General features: G+C 42.7%; 1 non-coding gene across 1 annotated transcript; it reads left to right on the plus strand.

The window, feature by feature from the left end:
• The first annotated feature begins 945 nt into the window (after positions 1-945).
• On the plus strand, positions 946-1,133 carry LOC122942704. Its single transcript, XR_006390655.1, has one exon. It is a non-coding gene; the product is annotated as a U2 spliceosomal RNA (small nuclear RNA).
• The last annotated feature ends 10,082 nt before the right edge of the window (positions 1,134-11,215 follow it).

Consider the following 11,215-nt stretch of genomic DNA (forward strand, 5'->3'; position numbering starts at 1 on the left):
ACAAAATAAGAAGAGATGTAATGTATAAACTTAAAAATTTTGGGGGGAAAAGAAATCCCAAATTTAAAGAGATTGTTATATATACAATTTTTCTCCTTGTGTTCCAAGTCTATCAGAACAGAGAGTACATGGTCGTATTTTTTAAGATATGCAGCAGGACATTTGTACCGAAGAAGGAAATGGATCCAACTATCTCAAACATCGCCAGTACTGCTATGCCCACCTAAGCAATATGTAATAATAGAAAAAGTAATTAAGATGTATCAACTTGAGAAATATGAATATGGCGTTGTGTGTAATCCTAGAAAGATAAGATGGATTCTCGATAATGAACAGATAACAGAATCAGTGGCAAATTTTCCTACTAATAAATCGATGGAGTGTTGGACGCTATGTAACATGCCGTACTTGTCTAATAATTTGAAAGACCTATCATGGATGGTAATGCATGACTGTGTTCCGAGTAGAGCCTTTCAGCATAGAAGGGGCTTAAGTACAACAGCGAAATGTCCTAGACCAAATTGTACAAGTGACGAGACTACGCTACACATTTTTTGGAACCGTGCTTATGCGCAAAGCGTATGGAAAATGGTCGGTAACATCTTGAAACATATATGTGACCTGAAATATTTAAATTATGAGATAGTATTGTACGGTCTGGGAAATACTCTAACTCCTGATAAGAAAAAAATATTATGGACAATGATCAATTGCATCAAGAACGCACTTTGGAAAGTCCGGAATATTTATCTGTTCAAAAAAAGACTATATTGAAGAAAAAGAATGTGTAAAATTGTCTCTTAGTGAAATGTACGTGTATTATCTGAGAGAACGTAAGAAGATTTGGAAGACTGCAGCAACTAAATGGAATATATATATGTGGAATGAATTGTTATAACACGCTTTACTCCTAGTTTACAGGTTTTAGGGAGTTAGTGAAAAGCAAAGGTTTCTAAAGAACAAATGAAAACGTAAAAAAATCTGTTCTTATCAGTTTAATATCTGATACGTCCCCTATCTGGGGACCATATATTAAATGGATTTTTCGAACAGGGAGATGGAAAAAGAGCTTGCTCTGTCCACTCCACGCATTGACCTGGTATTGCAGTACCTCCAGGACCGGTGCACCCCTTCTAATCTGGTATCAAAAAACAGAATGAAATTGAGTGATGGATGTCAAAGATCCTTCCAGCAAGCAAGTGAAAAAGTTGCTGTGTCCTGCCTCAGCAGTCCTGCACTTCAGCTTCTCCTTCCTCTGTCAGGGTTTTGCTGTGCTGCTTTCTGCATCCCTGGTGCTGCTGCATCTAGCCTGTCAATCTCTTAATTGCATCACCTGTGTGTGGGTTTGTTCCAGCACCAAGCAACCCAGCCAGCCAGTCACCTCTCCTCACAGTCCAAATCCAATTAAGATTGATGGCTTAATTGTTGTGTTAATTGGCTTATCACCTGAATGAAGTGTTTGGATATCACCTGAATGCAGTTTTTGCACCTCCTTCCACTCCGTGCACCTCTCTTTTGATTTGGGCCTGTTGTGCACACCTGGGCAGTCTGCTGAGTTGTTCCTTAGAATTGACCCTTTTGTAGCAAGTTGGCTTGATGTAACCAATTTTGTTTTCCTAGTGCTTTATTAAACAAGTAAAGTTTGCTTGCCTGTGTCTCCCTCTTGTGGATCCATTAAACTGGATGACTGTGTAGGCTAAAATGTAGTCCAGCACTTCCTATGTATCAGCAATAGCTGGACCTGCCTTGTCTTGCCAATGGACGGAACACTGCACGTGTCACAAGAGGCCTGTCAGGTCAGAGGTCAAGTAAGGTCAGGTCACTGGATGACATCACAAGGGCTCTGACGGAACACTCAACAATGGGGCCGTGACATCACAATGAACAATGCATAGATACATTTTTTTTCTCTCACTTACTACTCTCCATTGACTTCTTATCGGTCATTCTGCTTGGCGCGCTTTGGCACCAGGAATTTCGTGCGAAGAAAAGGCGTGACCAAAAGTGGTGAGTGGAGCTATGCAGATCCGAAAAACACGAAGTGGAGCATGCTGTTGATTTCAGAGCGTAGGACGCACGTTTTCCCTGGTTTGTGAGAGAAAGAAGCCTCCCGGACTGTGTTTGGGGCTGAGGCCTATAGACTGTTGCCTTGAGAAGTGCTCTGCGTTTGCACGTTATTATACGCACGGCAGGGACCGGAGATTTCCGGGTCCGAAACGGTTTTGGAATCGATGTTGAGGAGGGTAAGAAGCAGAAATTTATGATGGAGTATTTGGTCAATGAGGTACTTTTCAAAACTCTGCACTTATGTCGCGAAGATATTCTATGCTTACAGGATCCTAGGAAGGGGAGGTATACTCTAGTTTTGAATTCCGCACAGGCATGTCATAACTTGGTTTTGTTTCTAAGAACAAATGAAAAAAAAACAGATCTGGAAGGTCTAACCTTCACTTTATTATACAATGACTCTACACCTTTAGTTGTGTATATGTATAACCCCTATGTGTCGGGTTGAAACCATTTCAGTCTTTTTGCAAAGGTTTTGTGAGGAGATAAAATACTCACATAAGGTACTGAATCGTGTTCTCTTGTGGACGGGAAAGCACAAATTTTTCGTCAAATTTAAGGCAGACCCAACTTGTGCGGGAGGTATGACATACCCCCCTGAGTCATTCTCTATCAGGAAGGATAGAGGTCTTTTGTTTTTTGAAGGGGCTCCAACCTTCTGCAGAAGGTGTAAAATTTATGGGCATACTATGGAGGAATGTCGAGAGACAAATCTGATTTGCTCGAAGTGCAACCAAGAGGGGCATTTGACAAAATCCTGTCCCAACCCAATTGTATGTAATGTGTGTGGGAAATCTGGGCATACTTTCGGGCATACTTTCTGGTTTGTCCTCTGAACCCTAGGAGTAAAAAGACTTACTCAGAAGCTGCAAGAGGAGCCCCAGGGAGTACCTCCCAAGGACCCTCATCAGGGAGACCTCTGGACTCTTTAAGGGATCCTAAGGTGCAGGTCCCTCACCAAGTTCAGAGTGAGGAGACATGTGATGGGGAAGGAGGAATTGACTTTTCCCTTGACATGATTCTGGATTTGCCGTCTGATGAGATAACAGGACTTCAGGGAGATGGGGAAGCGGATATCCCTATGTCCGCAACCCCAGATGTGTCCCACAGTGAAGAAAGCGGAATTCCCTGTGGACAAGTGTGTGAGCAAGGTGATCTCACCAAAAGACCATCGGGGTCAGATGAAGAAAGTGAGGAGAACCTTTCAAAAAAGTTTAGGCCTGCATTGTCACCTCTCAGTGATGATGGCAGCCCCACTGATGTCAGAACTTTCCCCTCTGATTCCCCTAACCAGGTCCTTTTTTTAGAAGGAGCAGAGACTGGGGGCTGTATGCCAAACTACCAGCTTCAAGAAGAGTACGAATGATTGCAAGATGGAGATGTGGAAAATATATAATTAGATGGTACAAGGCATGGAAAGCAGAGTTGCCTTACATGTCCTATCCTTAAATGTAAGGCTCTTGAAGTCCAAAGCAAGAAGAGCAGTAGTTTTGGACTATCTGAAAAACCAAGGAGCAGATATTATCTGCTTACAGGAGTGTGGAATATCTGTGTCTTTAAATGAGGATGAATGGCCTTATGGTGAATCTGTGTGGTCAGGGTCAAGTGAAAATAGAAATAATGGTGTGGGTATCTTGTTGAGAAATAAAAGTATGCATGTGGATTCTTATACGGTGGTTGAACCAGGGAGATGTTTGGTGGTAGTGATCAGGTATAAAAAATGGAGATTTAAAGTAATTAATGTTTATGGTTCAACAAAAAAAGAAGAGAGAATGGAGCTGTTGGAAAAATTTAGTGTTTTTTTATTAGGGAGAATCCAGACTATTTTGGTAGGTGACTTCAATAGTGTGATTGTAGGCGAAAAATGAGATGTGTCAGGGAAAAAAATAAAACAATTAATTGATGACCTCTCTTTTCTAGATGCAGCAGAAACGTTTTTGGGGAAACCACCACCAAGCACATACAAGGCTGATAGAGGGGGAGTAGAATCAAGGATCGATTTTATTTTTATTTCTAAAAATTTGGAGTGTGTAAGTTATGTACAGGATGGTGTATTCTTTTCAGATCATTAATGTTTAAAAGTTTGTGTGGAAGGTAATATTGAAAATATATATGGGAAAGGTTGTTGGAAATTGAATATAAGCTTATTAGATGATGAAAGGGTAATGAATGCATTTAGAATTGAATATATGAAATGGAGAAGTAGGATGGATGGGTTTGAAAATATTTTGAAATGGTGGGAGTGGGTGAAGGGTAGAATTAGGCTGGGTTCAAACCTGAGCATTTTACAGCGCGTTCCTACGCGCTGTAAAACGCACAACAGGCAAGAACCAATGATTCCCTATGGGAATGGTTCACACTTGAGCATTTTACAGCGCGTCTGAACGCGCTGTAAAACGCCCGACGCTCAAACAAGTGCTTGAGCTTTTTTTTGGGCGTTTGTCGCGCGTTTTGGCCCATAGACTTCAATGGGAACGCGCAACGCTTAATTTTCGCGCGTTTTTGACACATAAAACGCGCGTTCGAACGCGCGTCTTGGATTTTGCAACAAGCAGCAAAAGGCCCAACACCAGGTGCAAAGCACAGTTTCGGAGAGGAGCCAGCATGGAGGAGTCTCTCTGTGACACCGAGAACCTCATCAGGCTGGTGCAAGGCAAACGCTGCCTGTATGATATGCAGGATGCCAACTACAAAAATAGGAGGAGCAGGCAGCAGGCCTGGGAGGATATTGGCAAAAGCATCTGGCCAGATTGGAGAAGTTTCACCAAGACAGTGAAACAGGGAAAAGGTATTTGCATGTGTGTTGTAAAGTGAAAGTAAACTCCTTGTGTGCAGTGGTGTCCCAACTATATGTAATAGCCCTGGCCAGCTCTACCTGCAGCCCTCCAGCTGTTGTCAAACGCCACCTCCACAAATGCTGGCCTGTATTTTACTTGCTGGAGCCTGTGCAGGCATGCATGGACTTGGATTTTAGCAACAGCTGGAGGGACGCAGCATCACCATCCCTGTTCTTGTATATGGGCACTCAGTGGCCTTAGTTTACAAAGAATGATGTGCACATTACATGTTGTAATAGTGTCCCCTCGCCCCTTTAGTTTTTAGTACTGTCCTGGTTCACCCTCCCCCACATTCTGGTACAATGCAATGGGCCAGTATGTTCAATTTGCAGTGGTTCCACTATCTTGTACCAGACTGCGCTCTTTCAATCCGCAAATGTAGTGGCATTTTGAAATGTAGGCCTAAGTTTGGGTTGAGGGATTTGAATCCTAAGTTGTTATTGATATTGTGTACTTTTTAGAATTAGACTGTTTGTGGGCTATGGGTGGCAAGGCATATGTTAGGTGCTTCGGTTTGTAACGTGCCAGTATTGGGCACCTTGATGGGATCCGTTATTTCACCCTCCTTGGCTTATATTCTACTGGCCGAGTATTGGCCACTTAAATGGGACCGTTGATTTCGCCCATATTTCTAAACCCTTGTTAATGGGCGACTATTGATGGCCACTATAGGGGCATCCTCAAGGGGCACTATATAGTTTTAAAAAAAACAAATGCACAAATTTTTCATTTAGCCCTAGTCATAATCAACCAAATTTGAAAATCAAATAATATCTAAACACTCTTTTCCGACCAAAAATATAAATGAACATAAACTTATATGGCTTCCAATTGCCATGGTAACGCGCCATGTGTTGTCAAAAAATATGCGTTGAAGTGGTCCCGGACAGCTGCACCGTGCCGGGTCCCACGCACACCGCTCTGATTATGACTCTCAAAAAGAATGGCTGAGGGAATCTTCGAAATTAAAGCCATCCCGTAGACGGACAAAATTGTGCAGAGCACACGCTGCCTTCACGGCCGAGATAGCGGTCTCCAATTTGAGATAAATGGGAGAATGGAGAAAGCGCCATTTGTTTGATAAAATCCCGAAGGCGCACTCCACCACCCTGCGTGCCCTTGTCAGCCGGTAATTAAATACCCGCCTGGCAATGGAGAGTCCCCGGCTGGAGTACGGCCTCATCAGATGCTCCCCCAGCGCAAAGGCCTCGTCCCCCACAAAAACAAAGGGCATAGCGGGAAAAGTGGTCCCAGGCAGTGTGGTGTTCCCCGGGAGGTCCAGCTCATTATTATTGAGCATTTGCCCAAAGGGCGAATGCCCGAAAACAGCTGAGTCTGAGCTGCTGCCGTAGGACCCCACATCAATGTATCTGAAGCAATAGTTTGCATCACACACCGCAAAAAGAACAACTGAAAAATATTTTTTATAATTAAAAAATTGACTCCCGCTCCTTATGGGCTTCTGAACGCGGATGTGTTTGCCGTCTATTGCGCCGACACAGTTTGGGAAATTGCAGGATTTTAAAAACAGATCCGCAATTTGCTGCCAGTCCTCCTTCTGTGGTTGGGCCATCACAGCAGGATGAAGGACGTCCCAAATTGCCACGCAGGTTTCACGGATGATCATACTGGCTGTGGACTTCCCAATGAGAAAGGCGAAGTGTAGACTGGCCAATGACTGTCCGGTAGCTAAATACCTGAAACAAATGTAAGAAAATAAAGAGACATTAACGGATGCTTTTTATTTCGTTTTTCATAGTCAACACTCTCAAAGGCAAATGGAAAAGCCTGAAAGACGCCTTTATCCGCCATCGCCGGAAACAAAAGGAGCAGAGGAGCGGATCCTCCCCAGGCGGACGCTCCAGTTATGTGCATGCAGCCCAAATGTCCTTTTTGATACCGTGCACCGAAATGCGGAGGTGAGTCAAGGGCATACACATTGAGGAGAGGATGTGGTATGACATTACATACATTCAATTTCATATGGGGAACATACTTACCTATATTTTCCACTTCACAGCACCGATAGTAGCTGGGAACCCAGCCAGGCGCAGGCTGATGAGGAAGAGGACGAGGGCACAATCGACAGTGAGCCGGGCCCATCTATGGGGCCAATGAGTCCTCCAGCCCCCCCCCCCCCACTCCGACTTTCGTCAGCCCCATGCAGACTGTCCAAGCCGTAACAGAGGCAACTCGGCATCCACGACATAAAAGGAGGAGAACTGAGAGACAGGAGGACCGGCTAATCGGCTGCCTGGATGCCCTGGCACATCCTGTGCCAAAACTTAGCAGCGACGCATATTTTCTCCTCAGTCTAGAGGAGAAAATGCTCCATGTGCCGAGACATCTCATCACAAAAGTAAGGGAGGAGGTGACTAACACCATTGACAAGTATTGCCTCCCTTATGAGCTAGCAACGTCTAGCACTGCCCCACAGCAGCCACCACAGCAGCCACCACAGCAGCCACCACAATATGGCCACCAATATGGGCCACAATATGCCCCACAATATGGCCCACTACATCCCCAACATGCACAACAACACCCTCACACATACCCAGCACACACATACACACAAAGTAACATACAACACCCTCTTGAGACATGGCAGACGCAACACACATCATACCCATATCCCTCTTCAAGCACGGGCCCAAGCACCTCCACCATCACCACCACTGAAATGCCACCCGCCAATCAGTCTCGCGGAGCCAGAGAGACACGGCGGGATCCCGAGGCAGAGTTTTCTGGGCCGCAATATGAAACCCTTTGAGAAACGTAGAAGAGGGAAATTCTCCGGCTCAAGGGTTTGGGAGCCAAAAAGGGCACTTATCTCGAAAAATGTGTGAGGGGTAAAACATGGCCAAATGTGGATCCATGATGCATGTATGGGATATCTATGCCACACGTTGACAACATACACATCACATACCCCCCGCACAAACACTCATACGTCACAAACAGCAAGAGAAACAGGGCGAAACTCAGATCATGGCACAACACACTGCAAATGGTTTAAATGGCCACAATAATAGGCTACTTACCGCAAAGTAATGACCAGTCTTTCCACTGGTGGGATGCAGTCCCGCATGAAGGTGTCCTGACGCTGCAAATGAGGAGACAACAGCACCAGGAGCTCGTCAAAGCTGGGAAACAATAAAATGATCATGGTTAACTATACAAAAAGCACGAAACACTTAGCTTAACCATTGCAAAAACATTGCAACCACGTAGACGTACTAACCTGTGGATGGACATCCTGGTGTAGTTCAAAAACTTGTCCTCATGGGCACGGAGGTTGGCATACAGTGCCCAGAACTGGCCCCTCTCCTGTCTACTCGCAATCACAGGATGGACCCAGAAACGTCGCCTGCTGTCCCGCCTTCTCCTCAAACATTCCAGGTGGATAGCTGCAACAAGTGCCGCGACACGTCGCCGTCTATAGCATTCCATGATGACTACAAACCACACACTCTACCAACACACATGGAATTTCACACCTCCAATGCCCTAGGATTGGCCAAACTTCATATACACAGGGATATTTGCTGATTGGACAACACTGCAGTCAATCACAGAAACGCGTGTCAAACGCGCGTTTACTATTGCAAAAAACGTGCATAAAAACGCGCATAAAAACGCGCATAAAAACGCGCGTTAAACGCGCTGTAAAATGCGCGTCTCAGAAACGCTCAGGTGTGAAGCCAGCCTTAAAGTTTTTTTCAGAAGATGGGGATGTAAAATAGCAAGAAGAATGAGGATTATATATAAGGAATTGAATATGAGATTAGAGTGGTTGAGAAAACTGAGTAGATTAAGAGTGGATGTGGATGATTTAATTGAGCAGACTAAGAAAGATCTAAAACAGTTTATTGAGAAAAAAGGATAAGAAATAATTTATCGGTCAAAAGTGGAATGTTTGGAAGAAAATGAGAAATGTACGAGATTTTTCTTTAAAAAAGTGTGTGGAAAGAAGGATGATATGTGTGAGGTTCTAAATAATTTGGGAGAGTGTGTGAGTGGGAAAGAAATGATGGGTGAGGTGGAGAAATTTTATGCAAATTTGTATGCAAAAAAAGGAGTAGATAAAAGTTTGATGAGTGAAGCTTTGAAGAGTATAGAAGAAAAATTGTGTAAGGAAGATGGGGAGTTGTTGTGTGAGGATATTTCTGTGGGTGAGATTAAAAAAGTTGTCTTTGGAGCCAAAAGAAGTAAAACACCAGGGAATGATGGGATACCAGTAGAGTTGTATGTAAAAGCAGGGGAATGGATGGGAGAGGATTTCACTGAAGTATGCAAATTTATGTGGGAGAATGGAGTTCTGGGTGATGCAATGAAAGAAGGGGTGGTTGTATTGATCTACAAAAAAGGTGAGAAAATGCATTTGAGTAATTGGAGACCTATCACTTTATTGAATGTTGATTACAAAATTTATAGCAAGGTGTTAGCAAATCGTATGCGTGAAGTGGTTGGGAAAGTAGTGCAAGAAGATCAGGTGTGTGCTGTGCCAGGGAGAAGTATGACTGAGAATCTGTTTTTGTTGAGGGATATGATTGGAGATTGTGAAAATAGAAAACAGAAATGTATGCTATTATCAGTAGATTTTGAGAAAGCGTTTGATCGGGTAGCGCATGATTTTATGTTTGAAGTGTTAAAGAGAATGGGATATTCGGGAAAATTTTTGAGGTGTGTGAGGCGTTTGTATGAGGGAGTGGGAAGTAAGATTCTGGTGAATGGTAATCTAAGTCAAAAGATAAGTGTGCAGTCTGGGGTAAGGCAAGGGTGCCCAATGTCACCAGTGTTGTTTATTAGTGTAATTGAAGTTTTGATGTGTATGATGAGAAAGGATAAAGTAATGAGAGGAGTGTTAATACCAGGAAGTAAAGGGAAATATGTGAATGTTTTAAGTTATATGGATGATATTGTAATTGTGAATGATAATATGGCTGCAAGGAGGAGAGGAAGATTGACTCTGGATTTGTTTTGTGGTGGATCGGGATTTAAAATTAATTGGGATAAATGTTCTTTTAAATGCTTTGGGGATAGTGAGGTTAGGATGGAAGGTGTGAATTGGGAAAGAGGACCTATCAAAGTGTTGGGGATTTTATTTAATGATAATATGAAAGGAGATGAAAGCTGGGATGAATGTCGGAAAAGAATAGATAGAAAGTTGAATTTCTGGAGGCTGAGAGAATTAAGTTTGACTGGTAAGATTCTGATAGTAAAAGCAATTATTTTGCCAATTGTATGGTTCGTGTATGGAGTGTATCCGGGGAATGTGTTAAAATTTAAAAAAATTGAGAAATTGGTGTTTACTTTTTTATGGGGAAGTAGAATGGAAAAAGCTAAAAGAGAATATGTGTATAAGTTAAGAGAGAATGGAGGATTGGAGTTTCCGAATTTTGAGATTTTTTTTGGTCTGTGTTACATTAAAACTTTTGTGGTCATGATTGGGAAGGAAAATAAATGTGCTTATATGATGAAATATATGGCAGGATGGATGTTGTATGGCTTGAGATGGAGGAAAAGAGATGTAAGGGTGCCGGTTGCTTTTGTGTGTTCAAAATGGTATGGGTTGATAGAGATTTTTATAAGAAAACATGACTTGTTGAGTGTTAAAATGGAGGAATTTAAAAATAAGAAGTATGTAATGAATCTACTGCGTAAAAAAGAGATTGCATGTGATATTCATGGGTTGAGGTTGTGTGAGGCGGAGAAAGTATGGGGTAAATTGGAGATTAAAGGAGTCTCGAATAGACAGAGAGATATCGTATGGATGGGTTGGCAAAATGTGTTGCCGGTAAGAGAAGTACAGAAAAGGAGAGGTTTAATAAGGTCTGAATTGTGCCCAAGGGATGGTTGTGGGGATAGTGAAAGTGTGAGACATTTGTTCTGGGAATGTAAGTATGCACAAGAAGTATGGAAAGGAATGGGAGGCTTGGTAAAGGAACTGACAGGTGTTATATATATGAGTGGGAAAGTAGCTTTGTTTGGTATTGGAGCAAATGGTAAACAGAATGTTAGGTTATTATGGTTCATTATGGTTTGCGTGATGGAAAGTCTGTGGGATACGAGGAATTTATGGGTTTTTAAGAGAGAATTGTGGTCTGTAAAGGAAAGTGTGAAACTTGTGTTATCAAGACTATACTTTATATATAGGTGGGATAGACAGTATGGTGGTGGTTTAGATAGTGAAGGTTATTGGAAACACAAAAAATTGAGATTTCTTGTCAAATAAAATAAAGATAACCACGATGATGAAGTTAAAGCAATCAATAATGATTTGGTGTTGTCATTAAGATACCAAGAAG

Source organism: Bufo gargarizans, chromosome 6, assembly GCF_014858855.1.
Source record: "Bufo gargarizans isolate SCDJY-AF-19 chromosome 6, ASM1485885v1, whole genome shotgun sequence".
NCBI lineage: Eukaryota > Metazoa > Chordata > Amphibia > Anura > Bufonidae > Bufo > Bufo gargarizans.